Consider the following 11,205-nt stretch of genomic DNA (forward strand, 5'->3'; position numbering starts at 1 on the left):
GAACTTAGAGGTGTTGGCTTCAGTGATTTTTGCCAGTGGTTCAGCTTCGACCCACTTTGTGAAGTAATCAATGGCCACAATTGTAAAACTTGCCCCTCCTCTACCTTTAGGTAGGGGACCTATGAGGTCCACACCCCATTTTGAGAAAGGCCAGGGGTTGGAAACGGCGGTCAAATCCTACGATGGTTGTCTCTGCACTGGAGAGAAGCGCTGGTATTTATGGCATTTTTGTACAAACTCGAGGGCGTCCTACTTTAGGATAGGCCAGTAGTTCCCCTACCTCAATATTTTTTGTGCCAGAGATAGACCTCCGGAGTGGTTGCCATACACGCCCTCGTGGACTTCTCTTAATATGTAGGTAGCCTCTTCTCCTCCGACGCACCGTAAGAGTGGAGAGGAGAAGCTCCTCTTGTAGAGAATGTCATCAATGAAGAGGAAGTGGGCTGACCTCCTTCTTAGCTTGTAATCCTCATTCTTGTTGGTTGGCAGTACTTGGTCTTTGAGGTATGCTATGATTGGCTGCATCCAAGTGGGAGTTCCAGCGATCCACATTACAGTAGGGGCCTCGATCGAAAGTAGGAGGAGGTGCTCAATAGGTACTACTGTGAGTAGCTCTGAGTTCTTGCTACTAGCCAGCTTTGAGAGTGCATTCGCGATGCGGGAAATCTGGATCAACTCAAACTTTTCGAAGGATGGGATGAGGTTCATCACCATTTTCAGATAGGAGGTCATCATTTTGTCTTTGGCTGAGAAGTTATCATTGACTTGGCTAACAACCAGCTGGGAGTCACTACTGATGAGTAGCCTCTTTACTTGCATTTCTGTGGCCAGCCTGAGGCCGACAAGAAGTGCCTCATATTCTGCTACATTATTGGTAGCTTTGAATCCGAACCTCACCGTCGAGGTGAGTTTGTGACCTTCAGGGCTGATGAGGACAACCCCGGCACCTGAGCCGACATCCCCAGCTGACCCATCGACGAAGAGGTTCTATGTGGGGGGTTCGGCGGGTTCCATGATTTCATCCACCTCGGGCAGGTTGGCGAATTCAGCCACAAAGTCAGCCAAGGCTTGCCCTTTGATGGCTGTCCTAGCCTTGAACACAAGGTCAAATTCACTTAGTTCTACTGCTCATTTCAATAACCTTCCTGAGGCATCGGGCTTTTGGAGTACCTGCCTCAGGGAAAAGTTCGTCAGGATATGGATGGTGTGAGCTTGGAAGTAGGGTCTCAATTTTCTAGAGGCCGTGATCAAGGCCAAAACGAGCTTCTCCATATCGGGGTAACGGGTTTTCGGCAATAGGAGCTCTTTACTTGTGTAGTATACGGGGAGTTGGGTGGACCTTTCTTCCCGTATCAGGACCGAGCTGATGGCCTCATTGGAGACAGCCAAATATAGTTGTAGGATATCACCGGGCCTCGGTTTGGAGAGGAGGGGGGCCTGCTCCAAGTGCCTTTTCAGGCATTGGAAGGCCTCTTCACATTCCTCAGTCCACTGGAATTTCTTCCTAGCCTTCAGCACTTTGAAAAATGGGAGGCATTTGTCCGTAGCTTTGGAGACGAAGCGGCTAAGTGCGGCCACTCACCTGGTCCCGGTAAGACTTTGCACCTCCTTTGGCTTTTGGGGGGACCTCATCTTGCATAGAGCCTCAATCTTCTCGGGGTTGGCCTCAATTTCTTGTTGGTTGACCATGTACCCCAAGAACTTACCGGAGGCTATCCCAAAGGCGCACTTTAGGGGGTTAAGCCTCATCCTATACCTTCTTAGGATTTGGAAAGTGCTGTTGAGGTGTGTTATGTGGTCCCCAGCCTCCAAACTTTTTACTAGCATGTCGTCCACGTAGACCTCCATTGTTTTGCCAATGAGGTCCATAAACATCTTGTTTACAAGTCTTTGGTAGGTCGCTCCGGCGTTTTTCAACCCGAAGGGCATCATTCTATAACAATAAAGGCCTCGGTCCGTGATGAAAGAGGTGTGCTCTTCATCGGCCAGGTGCATGGGGATTTGGTTGTAGTCGGAGTACGCATCCATGAAGCTCAACAACTCATGCCCAGCCGTGGAGTCTACTAGTTGGTCAATCTTTGGGAGTGGAAAGCTATCTTTCGGGCAAGCTTTATTGAGGTTGGTGAAGTCGATGCACACCCTCCACTTGCCGTTGTATTTCTTTACTAAAATCGGATTGGAGACCCACTTCGGGTAGGTTGCCTCCCTGATGAAGCTATTTTGGATGAGCTTCTGAACTTCTTCCTTTAGGGCCTCATACCTCTCAGGATTGAGGGCTCTCCTTTTTTGTCTATGCGGGGCAACCTTAGGATCGATTTTCAGGTGGTAGCAGCTGACCTTGGGGTCTATACCTACCATGTCCTCATGCTTCCAGGCAAAGACACCAAGATTCTTGATCAGAAAATCCTTAATCATTTCCTTCAGAATGTTGGATAGGCATTTTCCTTCCTTCAGCACCTTTGATGGGTCTCGGGGGTTTAGAAGCTCTCAAGTTCCTCTATTGGGGATGCTTAAGGCTCGTGTTCCATTATGCGGGGGTCAATCTCATCATTGACCAGCACCTCCGGATTAGGTGGTGCATCGATCATATCAACATCTTCTTATTCGATGGGAGTATCACCTGGGACATCAGCCATGACCACATCAGCTATGATTACATGGACGTCCCGAGGCTCTACCTTCTTGATGGAGCTTAGATAGCACTCTCTCGAGCCTCTTTGATCGCCTCTCACCGTTGCCACCCCATTTTCTGTCGAGAATTTCATGCATAGGTGGTGGATGGAGGTGACTGCTTCCAATTCCTTTAGGGCTGGTCTGCCCACAACTCCATGGTAAGCCAATCGGCTGTCGACAATGAGGAACTCCATGAAGTTCATTTTTGTTTGTGGGGATTCTCCCATCTCTACTGCAAGTGTTATCTTTTCCCTCGGAGTGATGCTATCTCCGGTAAATCCGTACAATGGAGTGGTGGTGGGCAACAACTGATGATCCAATATCATCTTGTCAAAGGCGGATCCGAATAAAATGTTGACGGAGCTGCCGTTGTCAACTAACATTCGTTTGAGCCCATTCCGGGCTATGACAGCCCTCACCACAAGTGCATCGCAACGGGGATAATGAACTCCCTCGGCGTCTTCCTGGGTGAAGACAATGGGTGGAACTTGGTTTCTTCGGGAGCTACTATCCACATGTAGCTTGACAAAGGGGGTGTTTAGCCTCCCGAGCATAATTTCTTTTGGCGTTTCATGTTTCACTGCCAACATACGGGCCTCCAAATATGGTATCTACCTCGTGGATAGGGGCTTCATCTTGAGCTAGCCAATTTCTCCAGTTCCTACGCCTTTCCCTGAGCCTCTCTGCATCATGCTCCCTTCGTCGTGGGGATATATCACTCTGACAGGGAGCGGCCTCCTCACGCCCATGTCGATTGTTGTGCCTGGGCGGGGGCCTGTTTGCCTGGGGCGAATCATGTCTATCTCTAGCGGGTTCCTGTCGGGAGCGTTGTGCATAGTCTCTGCAATTCGCTGTGTCATGCCCGTAGGACCTGTGGTGCACACAGTATCCTGGGGGGTTCGGGTTTGACCTATTCCTAAGTCCTGAACCTCGACCTCGGCCTCCCCCCGACGGGGTCCCTGCTGGGCCTCCATCTGATGGGGGTCAGTAATTGGGTTGACATCTTCATATGCCAACGTAGGAACTACATTCAAAGTGGTGGTGGCAAGTGCTTGACCAAAGTTCTCATTTCCGGCCTGATTCATTTGGTAGCCCATCAGGTGGGAGGTCGGGCCTCTACTGCGCAGTCTTTGAGGAGGTGGGAGGCCTCTACTTGCCCTGTTCCTATGCTCAATCAATTCTTCATTGATGATCTCCCTTCTCATCATTTTGAGTAGGGCATCATAGGTGGTAAGGTCTTGATTCTGCACGTCCCTCCAAAATAGGGTATTCATGTTCAGACCTCCCCTCAATGCGGATAGTGCCTCTCGATTAGTGACTTGTACGCAGTACGTCATCTCATTGGTGAAGCGTGATAAGAAGCTCTTTAGGGACTCCCCATGTGCTTGTCTCATGTCTTGGAGACGTTGGATGGGGACCTCTCCTTCTTTGCTCACCACGAACCTCTTCAAGAATGTTGTCTTAAACTCGGGCCAGCTTCTAATGCTCCCAGGTGGCAATCTACTATACCAAATTTCAGCCGCTCCACTAAGCGTTAAATGGAAGGCTCTATACTTCACGGCTGGGGTGGCGCCCCTTAGGCTTATGTGAGTTTTATAAGCATTCAGGTGCTTCTCCGGGTCGTCTCTTCCATCATACTTTGGTATTTTTGGCATAACATAGTGGCTTGGGACCTGGGCATTCCTTAGTTCCCTTGAGAATGGTAGATTCTCATCATCATTGTCCAAGTCGCAGGACCTCTGCTGTTCATCAGAGTCGTACTCATCAGCCTCATACCCTGGTTGTTGGTGAGAGGTTCCGGGGTAGTCCCTAGCCTCTTCCTCCCTCCTCTGCTGCCTATTTCTAGGAGGAGCAACATGGGAGGGCATTTTCATGCCTTCTCTCCGGCTGCTGGGGCATTGGAGGTGGAGGAGGTGGCCTTGTCCAAGGCTGTTGAGCCTGCTGTTGTCTGAGCCTTAGTTTGGCGGGGCTGATCCTGTCAAAAACACTTCCTGCCCTCCTATGTCTTGGATCTTGCCCATAAGGAGGTAAGAAATTATCATGGCTCATTTGGACCTCGGTGGGTCCGCCAGAAGCGTAGTTGGAAGAAACATCAACTTCCACTTCCCTTTCAAATGGGCTTCCACCTCGGCTATAGTCTGGAGAGGCAGCTCTATGACTTTGAACTTCATCCTCTTGCTGGTAGTGCCCTTGGGGGGCATATGGAGGAATGGAGAAGCCTCCCTGGCCTTGCATTTGGGCCATAAGCTCCCTCATAGCCAAGTTTCGGCTGGCAATATCCCTCATGTTGGCTGCCATGGCGGCCATTTCTCTTGATAGTCGTGTCGTCGCACGTATCCTACCTCTTTTTTGGTGGTGTTGGAGTCTCTGCTGAGCTGCTGGGGCAGCGGGCTGAGGAGGCACGTTCGTGTTTTCTCTTACCCTCCTGGGGGGAGTATCTTCATTGGAGCTCATTTTCTTTTGTCAGACTTCAGATTTTGCTAAGTAATGGGGCTTCCTCCTGTTCTTTTTCAAGAACAAATCCCCTTTTCAAGGGGGGTTGCCTAAATATTTTTTCAGTAAGTTTTTACCACAAGGTTGCTCGTGGTTATGATATGGTTTCCCACAGACGGCACCAATCTGTTGACCCCAAAAAATGTTGCCAATAGATGCCGATCCCACCTGCGCACACGTGAGCGAATGTCCAACACGCTAAGACACGTAAACGGTCTAAAACGGACGGTTCAAAGGGCGTGGGAGTAGTCCAACGACGGGGGACGGTGACGTTCGGAATCCGGCGGATTGTTCATGATCCGATTGTACAATAATTACCAACCGATATTCGTAAATGTGTATGTAAATGTGTATAAACTCGATTTGTGTATTACAAGTAAATGAGAGAGAGTTGAGTAAAGTGTAGTTCTTTGTATTGATTCTTGCATTAGCCTTTTGATGTTACACAAGGGAAGTATTTATAGTGATACATGTGAAATGGGAGCCCTTGGATGAGGTGGCACGTGGCCTCATCTCTTTGATTCAAACATCTTATCCTAGACATGGGGCTTGACTTGTTAGCTTGCTGCGAATTTATTGCTTGTGCAGAGCCTCCATACTAGTGACAAGACTTGACCTTTCATGCTTATGACAAACGTTCCATCAATCATTCGAATAAAATCTTTGTGCAGACGATCTCTTGAGAGAAGTGACCATAGAGGATGCTCCCTTGTGGTTCGGAGGCTCCTGCATCAGCTTCGGGGCTTCGGCTATTTCATACAATACTTCTACTTGAGGGCTTTAGCTAACTTCAACCAGTTTCAGTATCATGGCTTCGGCTCATAGGCCTCAGCATGTAGACCTCGGTTACATTCACAGGCCTCGGTAAAAGGGCACCTCGGCTAGCGGACTTCGGCTTGAAGGGCTTCGACCATAGCCCACCTCGGCAATATATACCACCTCGGATGGAGTACCACGTGGTTCGGCATAGTGGGCTATTGGCCCAAGTAGGTTGGCCAAGTATGATAATATGCAACACAGAACATGCTTGGTCCTGTTTTTCTCTAGTTGCGATCGCATGGTTTGATCTTTTCCTTCCAGTTCAAGTTAGTCTATGAATGTTCTATTCAATTTAGCTCAATTTTTTTTCTTATTTACATCCTGAGTCCTTCATCTTTCAAATCTATAATCATTGATTCATATCATCCACAATTTGTTCTTCTTCAGCTATCAACAATCGATTTTTGCTCCGTTTCTTCATCTACCATACAACATCAACTTTTCTTCTCAAACAATCAACATTCAACCAAAAGTAAGTATCAACATAATAAAATAACTCCCAAACATTCACTTTCTATGACCAAGATTACCGTAAAATTACATTCGCGAAATCTTATAAAATTGAGACGCGTTTTCCTCAGAGGCAAAAATAAAAAATAAAAAATAAATCTGAAAGCATTTGCCAGATACATGGAACATTACAGGGAGGAAAAAATTATTCCTGTAGAATTAAGTGTTCCTTAAAAAAATTTTATGTCCACTTTTTGACAAAAAGTTGGAACGGAAGAATCATAATCTTGAAAAAAAAAACACTCATTTGACATCCTGATCGTGTACACTTGTTGTTTGAGATATGTTGCAAATGGTTTCCTGCTGTTGCCATTAATGAGAATTTGTGGCTTCGATTCGTTAATAGGGAACAAGATGTAATGTCAATTTTAATAGGTCCCAATCATTAAAACTCATTAATGCAATCTACTCATCATTTTATACGAAAGTCTTGTACTGCATTGGTATGGTAGATTTTGTATATGTAGCATTGGTATAAGCTATTTGTACAAATCCAATGAAATTCTGACGCTTGACATCCTCGCGATTTTACTGACATTTTTCTATATACATGTAGCATCTCTAGCATTGGTCCTACTAAACCTAAAAGCCAAGTATGCCTCGTGCATTGAGCTAGCTTATAGTGCTATTTATTAAAATATATATATATATATACATAATAATGAGAAAATGACCATTCAAGTTGAACTTATACTTTTCCTCTAAAACATATATATTTTTTGAAAAATTAAAATTTCAATGCATGAACCTATTTTCTTTTTCATGTATTCATTGGTTTCATGTTCTGCTACGCCCCTATCTGAATCACTTCGGAAAGTCTACCCCCACGTCATACGAGGTGTTCAACTCCTATCTGAACCACTTTCAAAAGTCTACCCCTGTGTCATACGAGGTGTACAACACCCATCCGAAGTGATTCCGAAGTGACGCCACCCGATCTGCTAATGCACTGCGAGGCACAGACAATCTATTGAACCTACCGAAGTGCCCTCGTCCCGAAAGTCGAGGTACAGTACATTCTGAGATTCTCTGTCAGAGGATCCACCGCCAATTTCAGAAAGAGATCTATATCAATATCCTTTCTGCCCCCAAGGTTTAATTGATTTGACGTCTCCATGAGTCTAGTTGATGTGACGTATCAACTTTATGTCAACTCAACTCGAGAGAAGTAATTACCCGCCCACTCTATAGACGCAGCTGATTGACGCCTATGAGCAGACGCCTCACGGCATCAAATACATACACGTGTCCCACATCTAACTATTCTCCTCACCTATAAATACTTAAGGTTTGACAAGAGGCAAAGGTAATGAAACTCTTACAACATAGCTTTCCATAACAAGTAAATACATATTCTCCTCCCTACCATTTTGCACAACCTTGGTATTGTTCTGATCACCTGAGGCTAACTTGACCGTCGAAGTATATGCAGCTGCCGCCACCCCTGCTGGTTCTGGCCATGTGCATCTGACTGTGCGTTGACTATGCGCATGGAAGAATACATAGAGTAGCTATCGGTTGGCCACGTGGAGGGTCCAATTTGCGAGGTCAACAGATTGGTGCCGTCTGTGGGAACTTCCTGTCCAAAGTTCTACATTTTCCACCGAAAAACTAGTGACTTACCTTGAAAAGGGCACGTTCTTGAAAAAGAGCAAAGTCGAGTTATAATCCAAGTTCTTATCACCCTTGAAAAAGGAGATAAGATGAGTTACAACCATGAAGACGAGAACCCTATGAGAGAGGCCTTTGAAGAAGAGGTGCTCCGTAACAATGTCACTCACCAGAGACCCCATCACCAGCATCATCGAAGTGAAAGAACAGCCATGCTCACTGAAGGAATGATTCAAATAGTTGCGGGTATAAGAAATATCACAGCCCAGAATATGGTGATGCATGAACTTCTCATGCAAGCTGGAGGTCGCCAGGGCTCTCAAATGCCCCAAGGATCTTAACCAATTCAGGGAGCCCTATCATCTCGTTCCCGAGGCCATGTGAGCTAGCATAGAGAGCGCCCCCTTGAAAGAGAAGTGGGTGTAGAAGCCACATCCTATGTGCAAGGAAGCCAGCCGGTAGAATCGCAATTGGGGGACAATTTTCCTCAAAGATATGAAGCACAAAGGTCAGTCAATATCTTCGACCGAATAGGACAGGACCCTAGTAATAGAGTCCACTTAGTGCGAAGATCAGTTCGACAAGAACAAGAGTAAGAATAAGCACCTCCTCCTCCTAGAAATAGGAAGGAGAGAAGGGACTTAGTTGATTGGGGCAATCGAGGAGCAGCACCTCCATCTCCTTAGAACATTCAAGATGATGAAGGGTCAGATGGGCCTTGTCGATCCTATGAAATTGACAACGATGATGATGATGATAACTTCCCTTTCTCAAGGGAAATCCGAAGTTTTACAATGCTTCTGAATTTCATGCCCCCTAAGATCCCCAAGTATGAGGGAAAGGGGGACCCGAAAAAACACCTCACCAAGTACATGACACAGATGAGTTTCAGGGGAGCCTCGCCTGCTTTGAAATGCAGAGCCTTCCACTTAATCCTAAGCGGAGCTGATGAAGTGTGGTACAGCAGACTTCATCCCCTAAGCATTGGGAGTTGGCCGGATCTGAAAAAGGCATTCTTGAACCAGTACCTCTCATGCAGAGAAGGAGAGGCCCCGGTGCAACGCCTGTAAGATATGAGGCAGGCCCCTGGAAAGACGCTGAAAAGCTATCTCTTTAGTTTTACAGACGAAATCACGTATTGTGTGTAGATCACCGACAGAGAAGCCCTTTTAGCCTTGAAAGGTGGCCTCAACATGAACACCTTGCTCTAGAGGGATGTGCATAGCAAAAATCCCACCACTTATGATGAACTGGTAGAAATGATGAGGGTTGAGATCGTCAGTGAATAAATGATTGATCACCGAAATCATGGCACGCAGGGACTCTCTCCGCCTCAAAGGTAGGTAGGTTGAGGACCCGCAGCGCACCTTGTCACTCAGCAACGGACTCAAGTAGGTCATACAATAGCTCCCACCTCTAGACAGGCACTGGCTTTCACCACGCTAAATGCATTGTCGGTGTTAGTGTACGAGAATTTCCCTGGCGGAGCAGGGCCATCTAGAGGAACTGATACTAATAAAAAGAAGAAGCAGAAGCAGTCAAACATGCCCTTGGAAAGGGCAAGATTTTGCACTTTCCACTAACTCTATGGGCATGAAACCAGCGAGTGCAGAGAAGCTCCTCGATGCCCGGATCGAAGCGACCCACATCCCTCCAGAAAGAACAAATATCCTTGCAGATCCACCTCTCCGAACAGGGAAGAGAGAAGGCATAGAGAGCAGTCACCTTGGAGAAGAAAATCAAGGGATCGAGGAGAGTCTAGACAGAGAGATCAGGCCCCATTTTTTGGAGGCCAAATCACCAGGGAGATCTACACGATCATTGGGGGACCTAACATCGGTGACAACACCAGGAACACCCAAAAGAATTACGCAAGGGAAGCAAATGACCCGCCTATGCTCACCTACATTGTCAACGAGTCCCAAGTGGCCAATAGGATGACCCCAATCACCTTCTCCCAAGAAGATGCACAAGGAGTTCACCACCCCCATTGTGACGCATTAGTTGTAAGAGCCGTAGTGGCAAGAAACAGGCTCAAACGCATGCTCGTCGACAATGGCAGTTCAGTGAATATACTATTCAACTCCACCTTCGACAAGATGCAAATTGAACATGGGTTGATCCCCATGACGGATCCGCTGTTCGAATTTACTGGAGACAACATCGTCCCACGAGGGCGGATTACTTTGCCTATCGAGATGGGTTCAGCTCCTCTAGTGGCCCAACACTTCATGGAATTCTTGGTGGTAGATCATAGATCAGCCTACCAAAGATCGTTGGACTATCACCTCCATCCACTACTTGTGTATGAAATTCCAAACTGAACATGGGATTGCCATAGTACGAGGCGACCAGATAGGCTCCAAGGCATGTTACTTAAACTCTCTGCAAAAATTAAAGCCCCGAACTGTTAACGTGATCATAACTGAAGTTGCCAGTGAACCCAATATGGACGTGGAAATGCTTGACGCCCCTGAACAAAGGCATATCTCCGAACAGGAGGAAGACGTCGACATGGAAGAGGTCCCTGAAGAAGGGCACCCTCTTGATGAATTAGATCCCAAGATCATTGACTTCGAGCTAAATGCAACCCCAATGGAAGATCTTGAAACCTTCTTCGCCAACCCAAAGGACCCCAGTCGATCCTGCAAATAGAAAAAGGCATTGTCCCCCGAGGCAAAAGAAGAAATGGTGAGCTTCCTGAAAAAGAACTTGGATGTCTTCGCTTGGAAGCATGAAGACATGGTGAGAATAGATCCAAGGATCAGTTGCCATCATCTTAACATCAACTTCTCATGTGCCCCACATAGGTAGAAAAGATGTTCTCTCAACCCGGAACGATATGAGGCGTTGAAAGATGAAGTACACAAACTTAGCTGCAGCGGCTTCATCAGAGAAGCCATCTGTCCAAAGTGGATATCCAACCCCGTCCTGGTGAAAAAGCCCGACAGAAAGTAGAGGGTGTGCGTAAACTTCACAAACTTAAATAAGACATGCCCTAAAGATAGCTTCCCACTTCTAAGGATAGACCAACTTGTGGATTCCACTGTCGGACATGAACTCTTGAGCTTCATGGATGCATACTCAGGGTATAACTAG

This window comes from Olea europaea, chromosome 11 (assembly GCF_002742605.1).
Source record: "Olea europaea var. sylvestris chromosome 11, O_europaea_v1, whole genome shotgun sequence".
In the NCBI taxonomy this organism is placed as follows: domain Eukaryota; kingdom Viridiplantae; phylum Streptophyta; class Magnoliopsida; order Lamiales; family Oleaceae; genus Olea; species Olea europaea.